The sequence below is a fragment of the Podarcis liolepis genome (assembly GCF_965112155.1).
Source record: "Podarcis liolepis genome assembly, chromosome: 5".
Taxonomy (NCBI): domain Eukaryota; kingdom Metazoa; phylum Chordata; class Lepidosauria; order Squamata; family Lacertidae; genus Podarcis; species Podarcis liolepis.
The window spans coordinates 86,966,549-86,980,398 of record NC_139556.1 but is presented as its reverse complement, the minus strand read 5'-3'; the positions used below and the strand labels follow the sequence as shown (position 1 = coordinate 86,980,398).

The window sequence follows — 13,850 nt, the reverse complement described above, 5'->3', positions numbered from 1 at the left end:
GCTCAGTCTGCTGTTGAGGTGTTAAGTGTTAATGGGAAACTGCAAGGCTCCTACTCTCCTTTCTTTTCTTTGTAGTTTGGGAATTCCGTCCACAATAATCAATAGGAAAACCATTGAAGCATATGATTTTGTACATCTGATCATTTATGCCTTCTGAATGTGAATTCAGCAGCCAGGTTGTTCATCAGGGCAAGAGAGTTTCTGCATATTGTATAGATCCTGGCCCACTGGCAAGTAGTTTCCAGGCCCAATTCAAAGTGCTGTTTTTGACTTATAAAGCCTTAAATGGCTCAGGACCTCCTCTCTCCATATGAACCTACCTGGACCCTGATATCATCATCTGAGACAATCTATAATGTACTGCCTCCACGAGAGGTCCGGAGGGTGGCCATACAAGAACCGGCCTTTTCTGCAGTGGCTCCACTTTTGTGGAATGCTCTCCCCAGGTAGGTGCCAGGCAAAAACTCTCTTTTTCAACCAAGCCTTTGGCTGATTAACATCTTATACCCCTTTTAAATGTGTTTGGTGGGGGGCATATTGGTTTGTGTTTTTGTATTGCATTTTTACAATATACAAGTTTGTACAGTATACAGACTTAATAAATAAAATAGCAAAGCGTAATGATATTGCTTCAATTTTGGCTTTAGCCCTGTACACCACTAGTTCGCATCCCCAATAATTTACTCCCAGGAAACTAAGAAAAACAGTTCCTCACCCCTGCCATATGCCTTACTAAATCAGATGCTACCTGGATTATTGACTCATGATATCAGAACCTCAGTAGAAACCTTGTGTGTGGACATGTCCTAAAATTCATATATCTACCAAACTGCTGATGATACACAGCCAACAAACTACTCACACTGGTTTACTTCTGCTTAAATCGCTAGGACTCGACTACAATGTCCAAGTACTCTGATGTAAGTGGTCTGTGGACAGCAGCCAAAGTCAGCTCCACCACTTAATAAGAGAGAGGAAAGAGACGGCATTCTGAAATGAAACCTCATGATTGCATGTCATCCTCAATTAGGCATAAGGATAAAAGGCTAAAAATATACCCAACACCAATCCCGATTTAGGCTCATCTAGCACACTGTCTGCTTATCTTTTTTTTTTTTAAGCAGATGTACTAATGGAATTCCACCAGCAAGAGTTGATCAAAACCACCATCATGCTTTTTTAAAAATGGACAAAATAAGTTAAAACAAACAATGCATACCAAACGCTCATGCCAAGAGCCTTTCTGTCAAATTGTTGGAGATACTAGCAGTTATTCAGCATCATTTGCAAATGTTCCCCTTTCTCTAAACATAAGAAGCATCCTTAATATAAACAACAGCTTCTCCCTTTAGAAGTCCAAGGAGCCAGGGAAGCCATACAGCTGAAAAGGGAATGAATGAATCACTTACAGATATGGGCTTTGTTTTTTTATCCTGATCCTGTTATTTTGATAGCATAGGCTCTACCTTTTGCAAGTGCTTCGAGATGAACATCTTTAACACATAACCTCCTGTCATAGGAAATGATTTGTGATCATGATGCAGGCTGAAAGTCCCTAGCAAAGGTGGTGCGATTCGCAACACCATCTTGTTCTCTGGGATCTTGCTGCTTGTAACCACAACTACAAACACTCTTGTTTAACAGGAGGTTCCACCCTCTGGCCCAATCTAGTATCCGAAATCTACTCCCCCATGCCCTCCTTGAAGAGCTTTGGTGGAAAGAAATCTATTACAGGAAGGCAGCCCCTGGGGCCAGCACCTGGTTTATGTTAGCCTAATACAGAGTAGCCATTTATTTTTCTGTACCGCAGAATATACGAAGGCCTGTCTCTACTTTTCTCCATCCAAGGCAAAGGTAATAGACAAATTCTCTATTCCACCTTAAAATGTAGCATTTAGCAACAGAAAAAGATCAGCAAAATAATTGGCAATTGTAGTATTATGGCCTATTTTAGGGTTCAGTGATTTAGTCATTGTTTAGATTTATCAGCAGTTTTTTTCAAAGAACTAAGAAGATGCCCTAAGTAACCTCACATTTGTTGTTGTTGTTGTTATTATTATATTTAATGCAAGTACATGAAGGAATTCATGTACTAAAATTATTGGACCTGCTACATCATATGCACATGTTTGTCTAAAACCATGTTTCTCGTTTCACGACAGTTGCTTTTATATGTATGCAAAATTACCTGTTTGATCAAATAGTCAAACAAAACTATTTCAGTTAAATAATAATGTACTTTGGTGTGCAATATAGTTGGAAGTATGACCCCCTCACCCATCTGTTAGGGATTCTGTAGCTGTGATTCCTGCATTGCAGGGGGTTGGACTAGATGACCCTTGACACTCTATGAAATGACCTAAATATTTTGCAGCTCCAAATAGCTCATGCAGGACACTCATTTAATCTAACCAAAAAGCTGTCCATTGCAAGATCAGTACAGCTTTGGTGCTACTGTTCTGTAATTTTTGGAGGCCTGTTGCAAGTTAAGTTTGTGTGAGCTCAATTCACTTTGACAGCCAATGGCTGTTCGTAGCCATTAAAATGTAAAAGGCAGCCTAAGGATTTCAAACTAGCAAGATATTGTCTAGATTGGTATTTAGTGACAGTGCAATTAAATCGTGTTGTGTTTTACAAACGCGGTAAGCCAATCCCAGTGCAGAATCCTTTTAATTGCTTTGTGAAGCTTGGAATCTCCAGTGACCCCCACTCCAGTTTTGAACTTTATATGGATGCTGTAGTCAAATGAAATAGCACAAAGGTAGAAGGATAAATCCTGGGACAAGAACTTTGGGCTGGTAGTATAAAAGCAGGAACATTCTGGCTCTGACTACAGTGGCTGTTACATATTTACAGTGAGAAGGATTTTGGCTGCTCCCCGACTGTTACTGCCCACTGTGTTGCCAATGGATATTTGGATGCGTTTCTTAAACTTGCCTTGCCATATGTATTCTGTTATGGGAGGGGTTTATTGTTATGAACTGACACCTACCCAGACCAGCTGGTCTCCAGCTAGGATTGTTTGCTACTGTTTCTTGCCATGCCCTGGTCGGCTCAAACTGCTTTTTTTTTTTACAATTGCTCGAGTTGTGGAAATTCAACAGGTGAAGTGTTTTCTAGCATGCTGTGATGGAATCAATTCCTGCTATTAGTATTGTGCCTCCGAAGCAGCTAACGGCATATGTTGCCACTTGCTGGAATAAATATGTCTGGCGGCAACCCTAGATATTACTCCTGTCTCTATAAAATATGTGGAAGAGCTTTCCAAATATAACAAGCAGACGTCAGATGAAGTGCAGGTTTGCTGGAAGTCTGGAGAGGAATTTATTGTAGAGAATGTACATCTATTTTGTCCAACCGGAACAGTGCTTACTGCTTGTGGGGGGATGGGGACCCTTTGCACTTTGAAGATTCAGTCTATGGCAGGTGATGTGAAAGACTGCCTAGTATAAGGCAGTTGTCTATGTCCCTGTCAGTTCAAGGGTAAAGTTGCAATAAGGTGAGGATCTGGAGGTCTTGCACACAGTAGTCTCCCAATAACTGATGCAGATATTGTTTGATGCAGCAGATGTAGCATCAAAAGGGGATAGCTCAACTGGTTAGAGTGTGGTGCTGATAATGCCCAGGGTTGCAGGTTTGATCCCAGTATGGGGCAGCTGTATATCCCTGCATGACAGGGGGTTGTACTAGATCAGGCTTGATCTAGTTGAGGAAGCCTGTACTAGATCATCCTTAGGGTCCCTTCCAACTCTACAATTTTATGATTCTGTGAGATGTAATTGATAATGGAGCAGCGAGATCAATATGAAGTTGAAGGAATGGACTCACAGAGGACCACACAATGTGGGCCAAGAAACTAAAATGTAATCAAAGTCAGTATTTATTCATTTTATTTTTATTTATCTCACTCTTCCTTCTGAAGAAGCCCAAGTATTCTTGGTGAGTAGGACCCTTGAGCCTACAACAGGATACAACTTATTTTGGACAGGGGTTCACAGTTCTGGAGTTCTCTTTGGACCATCCCTTGCTCCTGTAGATCCAGAGGCTAAATCTATATGCAATATATAATAGCAATCTCGATGATAGTTGTAGTGGTTGTCATCAGGAGTGCTTTTGTAGTTTAGCTAGTGAGCCAACTGCATCTGTTCCTGGAGAAGGAAGACCTGGGTGTGGTCACAGTAGTATGAGCTAATAATTGGAGTAGCTTAGAAGATCAGCTGCATGGATTTCACAGTAATTAGCATCTGTTGTTAGTGACCAAGCCAGCCAAAGTTCAAGGAAGTCTGGATAAAAGAAGAGCACAACTCACCATAATATTGTTCCATTTAAAAATAAATCAAACACTTGTTCATCCTCTGTGTCCAACTAACATGTATACTAGTATAACTCTTGGAGAAATCCTTATGGGTATGGAAAATTAAATTTCTTCATGGAGAAGCCTCTAGGGAGTGGGGAAGCTGTGGCCTCCAGAGGTTGTTGGACAGAAACTCCCATCACCTGGAGGGCCACAGGTTCCCTACCCTTGCTCTAGGTCAGGGGTCGGCAACCGAAGGCCCATGGGCCACAAGCAGCCCACGGGAGTCATTTAACTGGCCCACGAGCTGCCCCTGAACCAAGTCACCTGCTTGATGAGTCCCCACACGCTGCGCTAAACCAGCATGGCGCGGGGACTCGCTTCTGTGGCGCCGAAAATTGCGTCTGCGCAGACACCAGAAATCGTGTCTGCGCAGGCACCTGAAATTGCGGGCGGGCGTAATCCGTCCCATGGAGGGATCTCCGCTGGAGTGAACTGGCCCAGGCAAAGTAAACCTTGCCGACCCCTGCTCTAGGTGATGGAGACTGAAACAGCCAGACACCATAAATACAACTATTAATAAATAAAACCAGCTGAATCATAGGGCAAAACTGGGCTGCTTAAGACACACAGAGCTTCAGGTATCTTTGTGTCTCTTTACTTTCTGTTTTGCAACACTTGATACTGTACAAACAATGCATGAAATTGGTGTCTTAGGGGCAGAAAGATGCCCAGTCCAGTTATGTCATTCCACTGTCTAGTTTGTTTTTAGTCCAGGTAGGTGATTTGTATCTGCCAGTGGTACTGGTTATGAACTATTGTTATGATGGATGATCATTCCCAAAGGATCCTCTTAAGGAAATAATTCAGTAGGTGGACAACATCATGGGGTGTCGCTGCCCACCTGACCTCTGGTTGGTTGGTTCCATTGCTGTTGCTTACCAAGAGGTAGTGGGACTAGGCAGGGGACAGGTTAGTTCAGTGGAAATGTAGCAGAGGTTAGGAGCACTAGATTGGATCTGCCATTGTGTTTGTACCACACCTCTCTATCTTCCGGTAAGGAGCATCAACTTGGTCAGGTGAGCAGAGTCACATCTACACACCCATATCTTCTGCAGCTGAAATCATGTGATGGATTTGAGGCATACAAATACATTTCTGATTCAGGTAACTGAATGCATAGTTTTAAAATTTCTAATTGCTGTTGGTTAAACCACAGAGCCTAGGGCTTGCCGATCAGAAGGTCGGCGGTTCGAATCCCCGCGACAGGGTGAGCTCCCGTTGCTCGGTCCCTGCTTCTGCCAACCTAGCAGTTCGAAAGCACATCAGAGTGCAAGTAGATAAAGAGGTACCACTCCGGCGGGAAGGTAAACGGCGTTTCCGTGCGCTGCTCTGGTTTGCCAGAAGCGGCTTAGTCATGCTGGTCACATGCTCCCTCGGCCAATAAAGCGAGATGAGCGCTGCAACCCCAGAGTTGGTCACGACTGGACCTGATGGTCAGGGGTCCCTTTACCTTTACCTTAATCTCCACAGTGGATATGTGCAAGGAGCTCCAGCCCATATGGACCCTCCTCACTAGTAGGTATGGATGAGAAATATGTTTAGTTTGCATTTCATACACACCTGCCTAATTTGTGCCTCCAAAACCAATACATAAACCAACATGCAGTTTCCCTTCAAATTTCACATTTTTCCAAGTTTTGTGATGGTTCTTCAACCCCAAAATAAATACAAATTCATATGGACTCAAAAATATTTATATTAGTGAGAAAACATAGAAATGCATTAAGTTAGGGGACATTGCTTGCACAATGTGTATATTTGGTAAAATTGCATACAAAAATTGTATATATTAGGGGAAATGTGCATGAAAAGGAGTGTGAGATTTCATGTACAGTTTTGTGGTTTTTTAATCGCATACTGATGCAAAAATAGGCTGACTTGAAACTATGATGGGGGGGGGAGGGGAAACTGAAATTGACAGATTCGTCCATTCCTACCCACTTGTCCACACAACCTACAGATGTTTGCACGTTGTATAGGAATATCACATGGGAAAATGTTCCTGAATTTCTGTGCGCCGCTTCCCGTCTGTGCATTGCAGAGCCAGACTGGGAATGGGAAGCTGTTGACTAGCTTCCAGCAAAAGTTAGACTGCCTTGTTGCCTCAGACTAATTACTGTGTTGTCCATCATCCTGTTTCAACAGCAGCCAGCCAGATGCTTGTAGAAACATATGGACAGAGCATAAAGATAATAGGCGTTCTTTGTTGTTTGACTGCTTTTTGGAACGTCAAGTATGGGGAGCTGCCTTTTATCAGGTCTTTGTTCATTTAGCCCAGTGTTGTCTACTCTAATTGGCAGTGGGCATGGCTTCAGGCAGAGGGTATTTCTCATCAACAGTAATTTGATTCTTTTTTTTTACAACTGGAGATGCCAGGCATTGAACCTGAGACCTCAACCCCTAAGCTATGGATCCTCCCATAACAGACTGTTGCCCCAGTACTTTGTTATGTACTTGCCCCCAACTGAATCTTGCCATCCTGTGGGTGCAAAAAGTTACACAGGAACAGCTTGCCAATATACCTGCAGAAAACAATTAAACAAACATAACACAACAATACTTTTGCCCACTACTGATGCCACTAGAATGGACTGGCAGCTGTGTGTCATAACAATAAGTGTTTTATGTGTAAAATTGGCCCAGCTCAGGGCAGGAGATGAAATTCAAAACCTGTTCTGTTACCTCCTGTTACATCTTTATGCTAGACCTACTAGGGGTCTGTAGCCTTGATTTTGGCAGATAAATACCAGCACACACAACATCCCTCCTGCAATCCACAGACCATGTGAGACTGCTTTCCCTCCAGGCTGTCTGTGCCAACTGCTTTCTCTCTTGCGTGATCCCAGCCAATGTTTCCCTCTCCTTCTTATGCCAATTTCCATTACCATCTTGAATTTTTAACCTTCTTCTTTGTCTCTCTTATTTAATGGGTAGATGTTGTTTTGCTTACTCTCCCCTTAGTTTTGCCTCCCATCCTTTACACATGCACTATAGTGGCAAGCCTTCACTGACACAAGTGCAATGCAATGTAGTAAAAGATTGGATCTTAGGATTGCGGCATTGATTCCTCAGCCTGTCTCCCTGGAATATGATCCATAAGCCAATTTCAGTTCCTTAAAAAAAAGAAGTTTAAGTATCATCTGTTTCTTCCTTGAGATTTCAGATTTATGTAAAAATGGAAGCTCTATACGCTGTTTTTCTTTTGCATTAGGATTCTGTCCAACTTCCAATTCCCAATTTAGATTACATGCTCAGAAAGCAACTCCAAACGTTTACTGCGTTTGAAGGTCACAGCGCTATTGATTGATTTCCAGTTATAATGTATGTTGTCCTAACATAAGGAGCGGGTGAGGGTTTGCATGGCTGTTTTTTCTTCTCCAAAATCTGGACTAAATCCAAAAATGTGAGGATCAAAGCATCTGGACTTGTTGCTTTTATGTTTGGCACATAAAGAGGCTGGCAGTCCCCAATGTGGTCTTGGCTGGGCTCAAGTTGTTTTCCTTCTCTGATGTGAAACAGTTGGGACTCACAGACCCTCCAACACTTAAAGTGGACTAAATAAAAACTGGCTTTTAAACTTGCCAAGTGCATGAAAGTGCCAGTCCCTACAGTTTTTCAAAAGTTATTAGCTATGGCATGCTTTTTCCCTTTCCTTTTCTTATTTTTTAATGAAAATATGTTCTATAAAATTGGACATTTGCTTGAGAAATAGGTAAACTCATTTCACAAGTCTCAAATTATTGTTTTTGATCTGGCTTCAGTCTCTCTGGTCAGTTGGATAATGTGATGCCCACATGTCTTTGATAACTTCAACGGAGCTGAAATTGCCTCTGGCTTTTACTACAGCAGACCCGCCCCTTATTTTGCAATGTGTGAAGTTCTTGAGAAGGTGGTGGTCAAGTGGAAAGAGTTGCATGTGGTTACTGAGGGTGGGTTCAGAGGTTTGCTGTCACCTCCTTTACATGGAGTGTCCTTAGCAGCCAGGGACACAGCCAGTGTGAAATAAGGAATGCCTGACCTGATGTGCCTTGGTTAAACTGCTGCTTCCTGGTAGCAATTTGTGAGAGTGTGGGAGCCAAAAATGTACTGTGCAGTCATGCTGGGATAGATCAGGATCAGATGCTACTTTCCTCCATGCAGTTTCACTGGACCATGAACATACATAATATATGCTGAACCCAAGTCATTGTGGATACAGCCCCAGGAAATGCAGGAAACTACCATGTATACAGTATGCCCAAATGTGTGACTGGACCCTATATCTGCTAGGCAATGGATGCTTCTGCTAGGACTCTATTGTCCAATCTGATAAACTGTTTTGGTTATGTATCACCACATAGGGCCAGTCGCTAAGTTTTCCAACAATTGATCCAGCACATTGATCTGCAGACCCCTTGTGCCTTTGTAATTTCTGTGGTTACTCCTGATTGCATCTTCCACAGGTCAGATATGAATGGCGGGGGCATCTACACAATGTCATTTTCGGTGGCTACATTCGAACTCTGGAATATCTTCCTTTTGGAAGAAAATTTTTCATGTACTTAACCTTTGGAAGAGCTTTACTTTTGGCCAACCAGCTGGGAACAAGGAATGTCCATGCTAGCTAGATATTTATAATGTAATAAAATGCCATGAACATACAGGAGAATCTTCAATACAATTTCAGTATATTTCAGTATATAAATAATGGGTCTACAGGCTGTGACTATTGCTTGTCTGGTAGCCTGTTGTTGTTGTTGTTGTTGTTGTTGTTGTTATTTCAACTTATACAGCCTATAAATCAGTGATATCTGTCTCTTTATTTACGTATTTTCTTTCTTCGTATTATCGCTAGAAAAACACTGCTCAAATGCATTCTTTCCACATAAAATAAGTTCAGAAAATAGCTTAGTCCAGTACTAACACTTAGTCACAATACCAAGTCGTATTTTAAAAAAGTACAAATAAATAAGCATATGTGCAATTGTGTTCTGGGTGCAATGTTTAGCAGTGAGATTTCTGGTTTTATGGGTCCCATGGTTAAAGCTGACACTGAGGGTGTGAGAACAGGTAGAAGCAGTGATTAATCCCCCGAGCACCTTTAGTACTGAAACATTCTGTTTTATCTCAGAGGAATTTCATTCAAATGGCAAACTCTGTTGTTGGATAAAATATTGGCTATTGTCTCATACCATAATAAACGGTTAAATGAGGCGTTTTTATTGAAATGAAACCTGCCACATGCACAGTAGGAGAGAATATCCAGTTACAGCCATGTAACCATGTCAACTTGGTTCCACTAGATGCAGTGGGGCTTACTCCCTTACTAACCTGCAGTTAATTTGCACACCTAATATCCATGACAATATAAGAGGGGACCCAGCAGCCTAGTGCATAGAGTTTGACACGCTGTTAGAAGATTTGGGTTCAAATTCACGTCTACTGTAGAATCTACGAGTCATTTTAAAAGTGCATTTAATTAACTACATATTACAGTGATTTACACACCACCTTTCAGGATCCAAGTATCAAAGATGCATTAATAAAAATCTCAATCACCATAATAATGATTTTCCAATAATGATTTTCCTTTTCATCCAAGGAACGAACACATGGTTGTGTGCATGGTTCTCCCCTGCTTATTTAATCTCCACAAGAACCCTGTGAGGTAGGTTAGGCAGAGAGGCAGGGACTGGCCCAAGGCGTGTGTGCTTCATGGCCAAGTTGGGATTAGAACCCAGGTCTCCCAGGCCCTAGTCTGGCACTCTAACCATTACACCACACGGGCTCTCATAATTCATCAGGCTCCTTTCCACAGGCCAATAGGTGTGTCCGGGGGGGAGCAAGGGTGTAGTTCTGGTGGAGGAGACCCCAAGGTCTTATTTGCCTTCCTTTTTCAACAGGAATCCTCCCCCCCCCCCACATACGCATTGGGGAAGGCTAAGCCAGAACTTTAGGAAATCCGGCAGTTCTGCCCCTTTTCACATCTGTGAAGCAGGCATATGAGCCTAAACCCAAATATGTTGTATGTTGTTACTCTTTTACCTATTAACAATCTGCAGGGAAGGGTTGTGGGAATCGGTCATATCACAAACATGTTTATGTCCACATGAAATGTCACGTTGCATGCCTGCCCAGCGCTGGCGCCCTTCCTGATGGGTGCATATGTCTATATTATTCAATGAAAATCCTGCACAATGGCCAGATACATTCAGGTGGATTGTTGGAAAGGCGAGGACAGTAGTCCAGGAAGCACAGAGACACTGCAACTAGTCTGTCAACACTTGAAAAATCCATTACGAAGTTCAAATAGGAAAGCAGGTTATGGAAACATCAGCTTAAGACAAACGTTTCCAGTCACTAGGACTCCATTCATTATATGCCTGAGTGGTTCCAGGAACAACAGAAAGAAAGCTATGCGGTATTATAATGCCAAGTACAAGAAAGGCAGTACGGATGTTCTCTTGAATCTCACTCGTGGCAATCTCCAATTTTTCATGCTTCCCCTGCTTTGACCTGCTGCTTGGTCTCCCTCTGGAGTTTGGTGCTGATGGCTTGTCTTTGATCAAAGTGCTGCCACTTTCAGTGGGTACAGTGTGGGAGGAAGTCAATTTAGCACCCTTTCAGTGAATAAATACCGCCTGGCTTTATTTACCCACAGTGTCACTTTCTGGAGAAACACCAATTCTTTGCCTGACCAGGCCTCTGTTTATATATTATCCAGCGTAGCGATCATCTTGTGATTGCTCTCACCCTACACCCAGTAGTGTATGAAGGAAGTTTCTGGTGCCCACAAAATAAAATACAGTGAATGAATGAATAATATAGGAGGACCAGCTTGTATTTTACTAGTCAAATAAAAATAAAATATTTGTATTTGCAGATACTAAAATTAGTTGCTGGCATCCGTTTGTCTCAAGAGACAATGGAGTTCGCCTCCGGGAGTGAAGTCAAACCCTTGCGTTAGCAGCACCAAAGTGACCTCCCTGGGACACAAGCCTGGACATTGTGCATGGAGATCCTGGGCTGACAAGACCCCTCTTTCGGCCTGGATGCAAATTCTATAGGTAAAAAAAAAGTAAAGGACCTCTGGACTGTTAAGTCCAGTGAAAGGCGACTATGGGGTTGTGGCGCTCATCTTGCTTTCAGGCAGAGGGAGCCGGCGTTTGTCCACAGACATCTTTCTGGGTCATGTGGCCAGCATGACTAAACCACTTCTGGTGCAACAGAACACTGTGACAGAAATCAGAGCTCATGGAAACACCGTTTACCTTCCCGCCGCAGTGGTACCTATTTATCTACTTGCACTGACATGCTTTCAAACTGCTAGGTTGGTAGGAGCTGGGACAGAGTAGTGGGAGCTCATCCTATTGCAGGGATTCAAAGTGGCAGCCTTCTGATTGGCAAGCCCTTGAGGCTTAATGGTTTAGACCACAGCGCCACCTGTGTCCCTATAGGAAACACGGAAAGACAGGGAAAGTGTGCTGGAGGTGGCATCACTCTGTACTTCCCCAAAATGAGGGGATTACTAAAAAGGGAGTTGGAAGGCAAAGTCAAGAGGGTCAGATCTCCCCTGAATGCTTGGATGTTGTTTAAAACCACCAGAATACATTGGGCTTGATGGACAAATAAATTGCTTCTTATGCACTATGGTTGTTGCTGTTATTATTGTTGTTGTTGTTGTTTGTATATACAGTATGTAATTACTTAGGGTCACTGAAGGGACACGGGTGGCATGGTCCAAACCATAGAGCCCTAGGGCTTGCCGATCAGAAGGTCGGTGGTTCGATTCCCTGCAACAGGGTGAGCTCCCGTTGTTTGGTCCCAGCTCCTGGCAACCTAGCAGTTCAAAAGCACATCAAAGTGCAAGTAGATAAATAGGTACCGCCCTGGCGGGACGGCAAACGGTGTTTCTGTGCGCTGCTCTGGTTCGCCAGAAGCGGCTCAGTCATGCTAGCCACATTACCCAGAAGCTGTACTCCAGCTCCCTCGGCCAGTAAAGCGAGATGAGCGCTGCAAAACTCGACTCGTTCACAACTGGACCTTACGGTCAGGGGTCCCTTTACCTAGGGTCATTGAAGCTCATGCACCATTCGGTCGCTCATATTGTTTTGGAGATGTTGGCATATCTAGTGAAACAGAAGGTAAGAGGTGAACTTCGTGGTTATAAGCCCTTCTGCTGAGGTCTATAGAACCTGCTACCACTAATACTTGTACCCATCACTATACCAACCTTCCCCCACCCTCTCCAAAATTCAGGTTCCCCCCCTTCTTTAAATTTTGCAAATAAGGAATTTTCTTATTGCAAATGAGGATTTTTATTACAGTGTCAAGATGATAAAGTATAGTTTGAAATCTGTATTAGTGTTGAATACAGGTAAACGTAATACTGGGAAAGCATGCATCCACATTATGCCAAGAGGAAAATCGAAACCATGGCATAGCCTTACTGTGATTATCTTCGTGACTTGTTTCCATCACTGTGAAGAAAACATGAGCAGCCTTTAGCAAATCCAAGTTTGATCAGGGGAGCTCTTTTGAAAGAAAGTAAGAAATTTCCAAACTTTTTACTAAAACCCCGACAGTCAGGATTAATAAAACAACATGCACATAGCAAGAACAATATCATCATTGCTAATCAACAATGAGAAATGTTGCCTGCAAGTCTAAACAGACCACAAGAATGTTGGAAAGAGTGAGTTTTTGCTGTAGCTTGTGGTGAGGGAAGAACATTTGCTTATGCTCATAGTTGGCTAGATAGAAGAAGAAAAGGCGTGTTGCTGCTCTGTGAAGGCATTGTGCTTGGTTGGCCTCATATCCAACATGATTCTGATTTTCAAAGCATAGGCAGAAACCTCAGGATTGAGGTGGGCAGCTGGTAACTGTCTCCCCTGCATAACTTAAGTTTTACGAAGTGCAACTTTATACAGGAAGTTATCAACTGGGAAGGTATGTAACCTACCAACTGAGAAGTTTATGGTTAAAATCAGAGCCTGAAAGGAAACTGGTCATAAGAAAGAAGATGAACCAGTTTCCTCAGGTATCTTTCAGCCCCCAAATCGGCAAAATTCAGCTTGAAATGGCTAACTCTTTATTCTGCTGGTCTAATATTTTGATGAGTCTGGGGACACAATACAAAAGCATCCTGTGAAAGTATGTCATTTCTCAAGGGGGCAGAGAGAGACTCGGGTTAAAGCAGTTTTAACATTGACTAGCACCTTCCAGGGCCTCCCCATCGGGCACCAGCCATCTCTGTTGTGGGGAGCCAGTGACTCGTTGCAGCTTCCATGAAGGGCCTGTGGCAGGGTCAGGACCACATTCTGTTACCTTATGAGGGCCAAATGCCAATACAGTGGTACCTCGGGTTACAGACGCTTCAGGTTACAGACTCCGCTAACCCAGAAATAGTACCTCTGTTTAAGAACTTTGCTTCCGGATGAGAACAGAAATCGCGTGGTGGTGGCACGGCAGCAGTGGGAGGCCCCATTAGCTTAAGTGGTACCTCAGGTTAAGA

At 43.0% G+C, this 13,850-nt stretch overlaps 1 long non-coding RNA gene across 3 annotated transcripts in view; it reads left to right on the top strand.

Annotated features, from left to right (window-relative positions):
* LOC310707481 overlaps positions 1–13,850 on the top strand; it is a 57,369-nt gene that overhangs the window by 2,494 nt on the left and 41,025 nt on the right. The window lies entirely within an intron of this gene.